The sequence below is a fragment of the Staurois parvus genome, unplaced genomic scaffold (assembly GCF_062004578.1).
Source record: "Staurois parvus isolate SC_StPar_1 unplaced genomic scaffold, SC_StPar_1.0 ptg000132l, whole genome shotgun sequence".
Classification (NCBI taxonomy): Eukaryota; Metazoa; Chordata; class Amphibia; order Anura; family Ranidae; genus Staurois; species Staurois parvus.
This window is the reverse complement of record NW_028317928.1, coordinates 4,290,884-4,299,084: the sequence shown is the minus strand read 5'-3', so window position 1 is coordinate 4,299,084 and position 8,201 is coordinate 4,290,884. Positions and strand designations below refer to the sequence as shown.

General features: G+C 40.8%; 1 long non-coding RNA gene across 1 annotated transcript; it reads right to left on the bottom strand.

The window, feature by feature from the left end:
- Positions 1–2,056: 2,056 nt before the first annotated feature.
- On the bottom strand, positions 2,057–7,173 carry LOC149466203 (uncharacterized). Its single transcript, XR_016312099.1, has 3 exons — positions 7,052–7,173; positions 3,724–3,808; positions 2,057–2,286 (listed from the first exon to the last, which is right to left on the bottom strand). It is a non-coding gene; the product is annotated as an uncharacterized LOC149466203 (long non-coding RNA).
- Positions 7,174–8,201: the final 1,028 nt, after the last annotated feature.

The window sequence follows — 8,201 nt, the reverse complement described above, 5'->3', positions numbered from 1 at the left end:
AACTGTCCCTCATTCTGAAGTTCAAATGTTGGAATCTATGGTGAGAGGATCTCTGGAGACTCATGTAAGGAAGGCTCTGGTGACCAGAGACCTCCTTACATCACAGTTCCCCTTTACATCAAAGTCCACAGCTTTCTCCTTCACACATATACAAATGTTTTACGAAGAAAAAAAGTAGTTCTTACTGTCTTTTTTTTGTTTGGGGGAGGGGGCTCTTCTGAGTTCTCTGCCTATAGGCTCCTGAGATGTAAATCCAGCCCTGACACTTTAGTTCAGCTCTGCAGGGACTACATCTTCAGCAGTACTGGAGTATCTCATGACCATGCCCTGTCTACCTCGGGCCCCTCCTACACTGACATTCAAGGTTCAAAAATATTTATTGGGGGATGAATATGCCATTGCAACAGAATAGTTGTCAAGAACAATGCACAAGAAGAAAGTAAAGCCAGATGTGGGTCCCTCAACAAGGGATCAGCATTTAGAGTCCAAGAAGGAACTAAAGAACAATGGCAGCCACAATGGTTGAAACCCAGTGAAACACAAGGTATAAAATAATCAACACTTTCAGGGTCCATGGTGCATGTACCATAGACTAAGTGACCATAGCTTTAGTAATAGGAGTATAAAAGGTTGGTGTCTTCCAAGGCCTAGCAATTGTCTGTTTTGTGACTACCGTGGCATAAAAGAGGTAACAAGATTGGATCCTGGTCAGCTCCAAAGGTGCAATATTCAACATTTTGTGACTATCGTGGCACAAAAGAGCAGACAAGATTGGTTCTTGAGAAAAGAAAAATGGGACGATCATCAGGTGGTAGGAGGTGCCATGTCCCTATTAATTGATAATGGAGAAAAGAATATTGAGTGGACTTTTTAGGAACAAAGTACACCAAAGATTGGTTCTTGGTCAGCTCCAAAGGTGCAACATTCAACATTTTGTGGCTATCGTGGAATAAAAGAGGAGACTAGATTGGTTCTTGGTCAGCTCCAAAGGTGCAACATTCAACATTTTGTGGCTATCGTGGCATAAAAGAGGACACTAGATTGGTTCTTGGTCAGCTCCAAAGGTGCAACATTCAGATGTGCAATCTGTAGATCGGCTTTAATGGGTCTACCAAACAGGTGTGGAAAAATAGTACGCTGACATTTAAATGGGCACTCACCCATGACATCACCAGAGAAAAGACTTTACTAAAAGAGGAGCTAACACCCTGTTATAACTTTCCCCTTACCATGCTATATTGGGAACAGAGCCATCTAGTGGTGGGCAGTCTAACAGCACCTGACAACATAGGAATAAGTCCCCAGTCACACTGGGTGCGACTTGGCATGCGATTTGCATGCCATGAGACTTGCCAAGTTGCACCCTATTGTCCGCAATCAGAGCAGTCATATAGTTGTGGTTCCAACTTGGTTGGAGCCGCAGCAATTTCTAAAGTAGTGCATGCACTACTTTTGGTGTGATTTGCATATACATCTGTGTCAGATATCTTGCAAATCACACCTCAAATCGCAATGACACCTCAACTCTGAATTTATGCGACTTATAGTGAAGTTGCATGATTTCAAAGTCGGGATCAGTGTGACCGGGGGGAAGGGGGGGGAGGGGTAACTCAACTCACTTTGCAGACATGTCAGAATGGCAGCATTTGGCCATATTTGTACAGTGAAAGCTTTATACGTAGTGTGCTGCTGTGTTTCATGGACAGAGAACGATGGTAATTTTAAAATAGAGGGAGTTTCCTCCTATACAGCTAATCTTATACGGGAATAACAATTTTAGTATTGCTGCCATGAATTCCAGTGAGCATTGCTGATGGCGGTTTGCTGGATGGAAAATATTCTATAAATGTTATTAAAGAGAAAGTAAAAGTATAAAGAGTAAGTGCCGGCTGATCCATTCTGTATGCTTTTATCTTGATTGGATAAAGTGGAGGTTCTCTCCGGATCAGTGGGGCTGCTGAATCCAACTGAGAGCTGATAAGTGCGCTAAGGACATGATTTCCCCCCAACTAATGTGGGTTCATGATATAAAAATGATTTAAAAAAAGAAAAAAACTCAGTGTATGCTCCATCTTTATTATTTATAAGACATCTGTTGTGCAATTAGCTCAATGATATTCCACATCAGATGATTTACAATTCACGTTTCAACATGTTTTCTGTATTTTACACATGATTGTGGGCACAAGACCAGCGGCCGCTTTAACCAACCCTGCTAAAAATCGTTTTTCCACTTCAACATCCCCTCCATCTTCATCATCTCTCCTTTCTTCATTGGCATCTCTCCTGGGAGAAGACACAGTAATCAGTAAATAAAGCAACGTTGATTATGACACAAAAACTGCATTTCACTGGGACCACAAATGTGTATTTTTCAGCTTCATTGACTACCATTCCATGACCACATTAACATATTAAAGGAATAGCGCTCAGCGGGATGCCAGAAACTTGAATCTCTTATTGAATAGCCAACTGCAGCATTCTGATGTATTTCATGCTACCGCACAGTAATTGGACACAGCTAGAGCTGACCATATACCAGTAGGATTTCATTCATACGGACATTCTGAAAAATCATTCATCAGATCACTTCATTCCCAGTGATGTACCTGGAATTTCAGCCGGTATACTGGGATGATGCCTGCATCGGCAGGCGTCACCCTGGTGTTGCTTTTTAGAGCCAGCAGGCAGCATCCATGTAATAATGATAGTTATATAGTTACATAGTTAGTCTGGCTGAAAAAAGACAAAAGGCCATCCAGTTCAACAACAAAAAAAAAAAAGTTAAAATCCTATACCCACAATTGATCCAGAGGAAGGCAAAAAACCCAGCACAGCATGATCCAATTTCCTTTATGATCTCCTAAGTGGCAATCGGACATTCCCTGGATCAACTTTACCTATATCATACATGATAATGATCACTGCGGCTAACTTCTACATGCAGTGGAAGGGAATGACCTCCCCTTCTGCTGCCTTCTGCCCCTTGCTTGGGCTCTCTCATCCCACCGGGAGAGCTGAGCTACCAGTTGGTGCATCCACCGGCTGGCCAGATAACCAATGAAAGCCGGAACTGGAAGTGACAACTACCAGGGTCCCATGGAAATCATCACCTCCAGTTCCAGTAGATGTCAATTCCAGCCCACACCATTCCAGTCAGTGGAACGCCGAACACAAGGGGGTGTGACTGTTCTTTGGTAACAGACCGTCTACATCAGTGCTCAACTTGGGCACAATATTACTGTATGTGAGTAAAATACTTTTGTTTACCTTCTTCATCCATTTTATAATAAGATACTAAAACTATACTGTAGTTCTTTCCTTTTGGTTTGATGGTTTTGTGTTTCTGGATGGATGCATCAAGAACAATGGAGATTGGGGAAGAGCAATAGCGGAGTGGCATTACTGGTTTGGAGGATACTCAATATCCTGCAGTGCTTCTTGACCTTTAGTAATATAGAGGTCACTGGATGGTGGTGAGTGTGCACTTCTCACAGAGGGGGGGAATCGAGGTGGCACAATTGCAAGATTTGTTATTAAAGGCACAGGGGATTGTAATGCACAGTGTGGTAGACATATTGCATATGTTGGACAGGTAATTGTTTAGGATGGAGAGAACAAGTAGTGGAGAGTTTTGTATCTTGATGCACACTTAGACTATAGAACCTATTAGAGTATTGGAAATCTATATTATATTTAAAATAAAGTCTTCTACATACTTACTCTTGCTCACAGAGAGATAAGTTGATGGTGCCAAGAAAGAAAAGGAGTAACAGGGATTTCTTCAAGGTGAACATCTTTGAGCTCTCTGGATAATTTGGATTCATAGAAAGAAAAAGAAGACAAAATTGAAAATATGACTCAAAAATATTACTAGGCCCCCTATTGTTAGGTGCACATAAAATGGTTGTTCCATTACAATAAAAAGTCCAATGTTTGCTCGAAATCATCATAAAGGATCGCATACACCTGGCACCCATTATGGGCAGGTTGAGTGTATTTTTTAATGACATGGATTTACTTGATGCTTTCTGGACTGTCAAGGATCCGTTAAACGATCACCCTGTCACGTGTCCACCACACGCCATGCCCACAGCGACTAGCTAACCGTGACGCACACGTGCGGCCGCGACAGGGTGGTAAAGAGGGGATAATAAAGGGATTTACACTTAAATATCTCAAACCGTATATAAGACCAGCCGTGATGCCTTTTCACAGCCCGCACTACCTCTGGCCACCACCAGATGGAGACTCCACTCCAATCCAGCTGGTCGACCACACACTGGCAGATACGATCTTACATACAACCTGGTGCCCTGATTAGAGTTGAGGACCAGCTTAGTAATCACACACCCTTCTTAGGTCTCTTCAGCTATCCTAGCTTGAACCCCGGTGTTGATAACCCTTCCACTGTCCACACACCCCCACACCAGACGCACCACAAAGGTAGCCTGCCACCACCCAACAGTTTATCCGCAGAACGGTCTGTTGAGACACCATACAAAATAAAATACAATACAATATAACCCAATCTAATCTCTCCGATCTAGTCTCTCCGAAGATATGAGCACGTGCTTAAATACACAGAAGTTCACTAATTAATTTTAAGATTTAATTTCCCAAAGTGGGCAGTGCATAAAATATATACAAAATATAAAAAGTTACAGAAATACAAAAGATATAAGAAGACACACAAATGACTAATTACTATAAAATAAAAGGGAATAAAAAGACAGAATAACACTTTACCCTGCGGCTGGAGCAAGCCAGAAACTTAGCAATCCATTGGTCGATCGAACCAGCTCCGTACGGATCACCCTGTCCAAATGTCCGTGCGTTCAATTTATTGCGATTTGGACATGGGCGGGACATTAGTCTTCGGCCAATTAACTCTGGGGGAGGTGGTCCTGACCTGCCCACAAGAGGTACTGTGTATGGACCTGCCCAAGTTCAATTGGGCCGAGACTGGCCTGAAAACCAAGTCGGGGATTGGATTTCTGACACCAGCGCGTCAGCCCGATTGCAACAGTACCAAACACCATCCGACTGTCGCACCCCCTCGTCATCTAACCATTCCATGCATTTCCTTGGCTTCCTCCCCAAGCCACAAATATGATTCTTATATGCAAATGTAGCGTACAGAATGGCCTGCACAAAGGAAGCATTTCCATCTCTCTCCAACTAATATTTCATCTTTTATAAGAGATTAAACATACCCCTTTGATGAATACATAAACCTAGCCGTCCTGTCTCCTATAACAAATTCCTAAACAGGTTTTCCCAGCAGGTGATAATCTCTTTAACACAAAGGTGTCACCTCCAGGAGGCCTGGCTTTAGGCTAATTAACTCTAATTGATGCTAAATGATGATTGAGTCTGTAAGGCCTATTGAGTAATTGTGTATACATACACATCTGATCCCAGACCATTTGTTTGTACCTTCTATTCATTTCCCTACTGCCCAGGGGCTCACTGTACATCCTTAATTACTAGACTGTTCCTGCACACACCTTTGCAATGAAAGGGCCTGACATAATCTAATCTACTCAACCTGTCATGGCTATGATACCATATTTCCACTCAAATCTTACATGTCCGTTACAATAAATTTTACATGCCCTTTACATGGACCTTACTGGATCTGGCTACCCATGGATAAAATAAATAATTGGGGGTCTTGACCTATCTTGTTCCTCAATCCCAAAAGGAAGAGCACAGCGGGTTCCTAGGTGTCATAAGAGCTGGGTCACAAGAACCAAAGTTCTAGTCTCCATTGTCTATGGTTTCCAGGGCTTTCTATCTTAAACAGAAATACGTTTTGCCTCACCTGGTCTACCCACTCTGGGCCTCACTCAAGTAGTGCTAAAGGATGTTAGATGGAAAATAATTGTATTGTATATGAATCTGCTTTACTAACTGGACTAAGAGTTTCATTAAGGTTTTTCTTTTATGGATGGGAAGAGTCCCCATATAATGGTCTCTATGATTTTAATTTGTTCCAGGTTTATAGAGAAGGAGTATGAGACTATTGACAAAAAAGTTAACAACCCCCCCCCCCCAAAAAAAAAAAAACACACACAAAACAGGCAGACTAGATGGGCCACTCGGTCTTTTTCTGCCATCACTTTTCTGTTTCTATTGAAATTATGTGAAAATGGTTGATCATTATATGGAATAGAAATAGCTTTCTACTGTACTATTTCCTAATAAGGTTTAAATATATGTATAACTGTGATAGAATATGTAATAATATTTGGGTCAAATGATTGATATTGCAATTCAGTGAAAGTATGTTAGGTTTTACTATGTACTGAAGGGCAATATCCCATCCCCCTCTTCTACTGGTCAGCTGGTAACAAAGATTTGAATGACACCATGTGCAACATGTAGTATATGCTCTGTACCAGAATTGTTCTCTAACATCCGGACACACATTTCCACAAATCTGCACACACAAATCTGACTTAAGCAAAGTTATTTTGTTTCTGCTAAAACTTTATATTTATTAGGTTTTATATTTTGTTACATTTACTAAATAAGTACAAAATTCCTGACAAACACATTTTTTATTTTTATACAAGTAAATAAGTACCATTTATCTTTAAACACTTCTCATCCCTAAAAGGTATTTTTTCAAAGTTTAAGAAGTACCGAAAATAAAGTTAGAGAAAGGACCACTGATCAGACTGCTAACGGGGACTTATTACGGGACCCCACTACGAGCTGTGGAGGAACTTTAGAGAACTTTTAGTTGACCATAACCCTTTAGTGACCATTATAGTGCAACAATGGATTCCTCCTTTACATTTCAAATGTAGTTAAAGTTTGAAGAAACTTGGGCAGAGGATTTACCTAAAACATTCATTGTGCAAAATAAGCCATTGTGGGGAAAATGATATGAGGAACCTTACCATCATTTCAAGTCAAACTAAAACAGAGGCAATTCAACTTTACCTGAAATCTGAATACGAAGGTTTCTTTCCTTATCAACAATTATACAGTACTAGGAATAATAATAGGATAATGATATTCCAGCATAGACAGTACTTACCGGGGGGTTCAGTTGGTACTGAGAATGTAGACAGCTGGAAGACTTCAGTGAAGGTCTACCCAATGAAGAACGGGGTCGGCTTATATATTAGCAGACAAGCAAGTTGAGTTAATAGAAGTTTTAATTAAAGTTTGATTTAATAGTCACATCTTTCTTAGGTACATATAACTGATACCATATGTATTCATTCAAATATTTATCTTCTAGCCTCCAGGTAGGATAAATATCAGCACCCAGTCAGGAGTTTAGATATCTCCTGATCTGCTACGTAGAGTTTAAAAAATAAATAAATCAATTTAAGTGGAATTCCAGTTTATTTTTTTCCTATACAGTAGCATGGAGTCATTTTGGACAGTTATGTGATCTTTTTTAAAGCCTGGTACTCACGATCAGAAAATCATATGAAAAATACCAGTTTTAAAGGGATCGTATGATAATCTGATTATTAGTACACAGCTTTCATCCGAAAATATTTGAAGGGACGAGCACAAATATTTTTCTTGCACGAGACCAGATCGTACAATTTTAATTTTAATCAGTACAGTTCTCGTCCGAAAATACAATACAAATACATTACATCACTTACGAATTTTCTTTCTGTCATACGAGAATTTTCGTAACTATAGTAACCTCTTTACTTTCAAATTGAGACTAGCATTCAAAGAAAAAAATGGATGATCAATCGTCCAATATTCTCATCGTGTGTACGGGGCTTAAAGCAGTAGAAGACTGCAACTTGAAAAAAAAAATCCCCTGGAAGGTAATGTCATAATGTGCTAGGATGCATATGCAGGACTTACCTTAAAACGAACCCCTCCAGCAGTGCGGCGTCCCCACTGCAGAGGCTTCCATCTTCACCCAGTCTTCCTTCCTGGTTCTGGATGCCTGACTGGCCGAGCCACATTGATGTCACTCCCGCACACGGGAGTCTCTGGACACGGCACAGTGCTCTGAAACTCTTTCAGAGCGCATGTGCCAGTGGACAAAAAGAGCGAATATCTCAATAAAAAAGCACTATACCTTCATTTAAAATATCCGCCCGGGCTTCAATCCAACTTGGTTCTCCCTCTGATGAAGTGCTATTTGCACGAAAGGCCTCAGGAGGAACTAGACAGTACAGCACACTTCTGCCGCCTGGTGCTGGATTGAA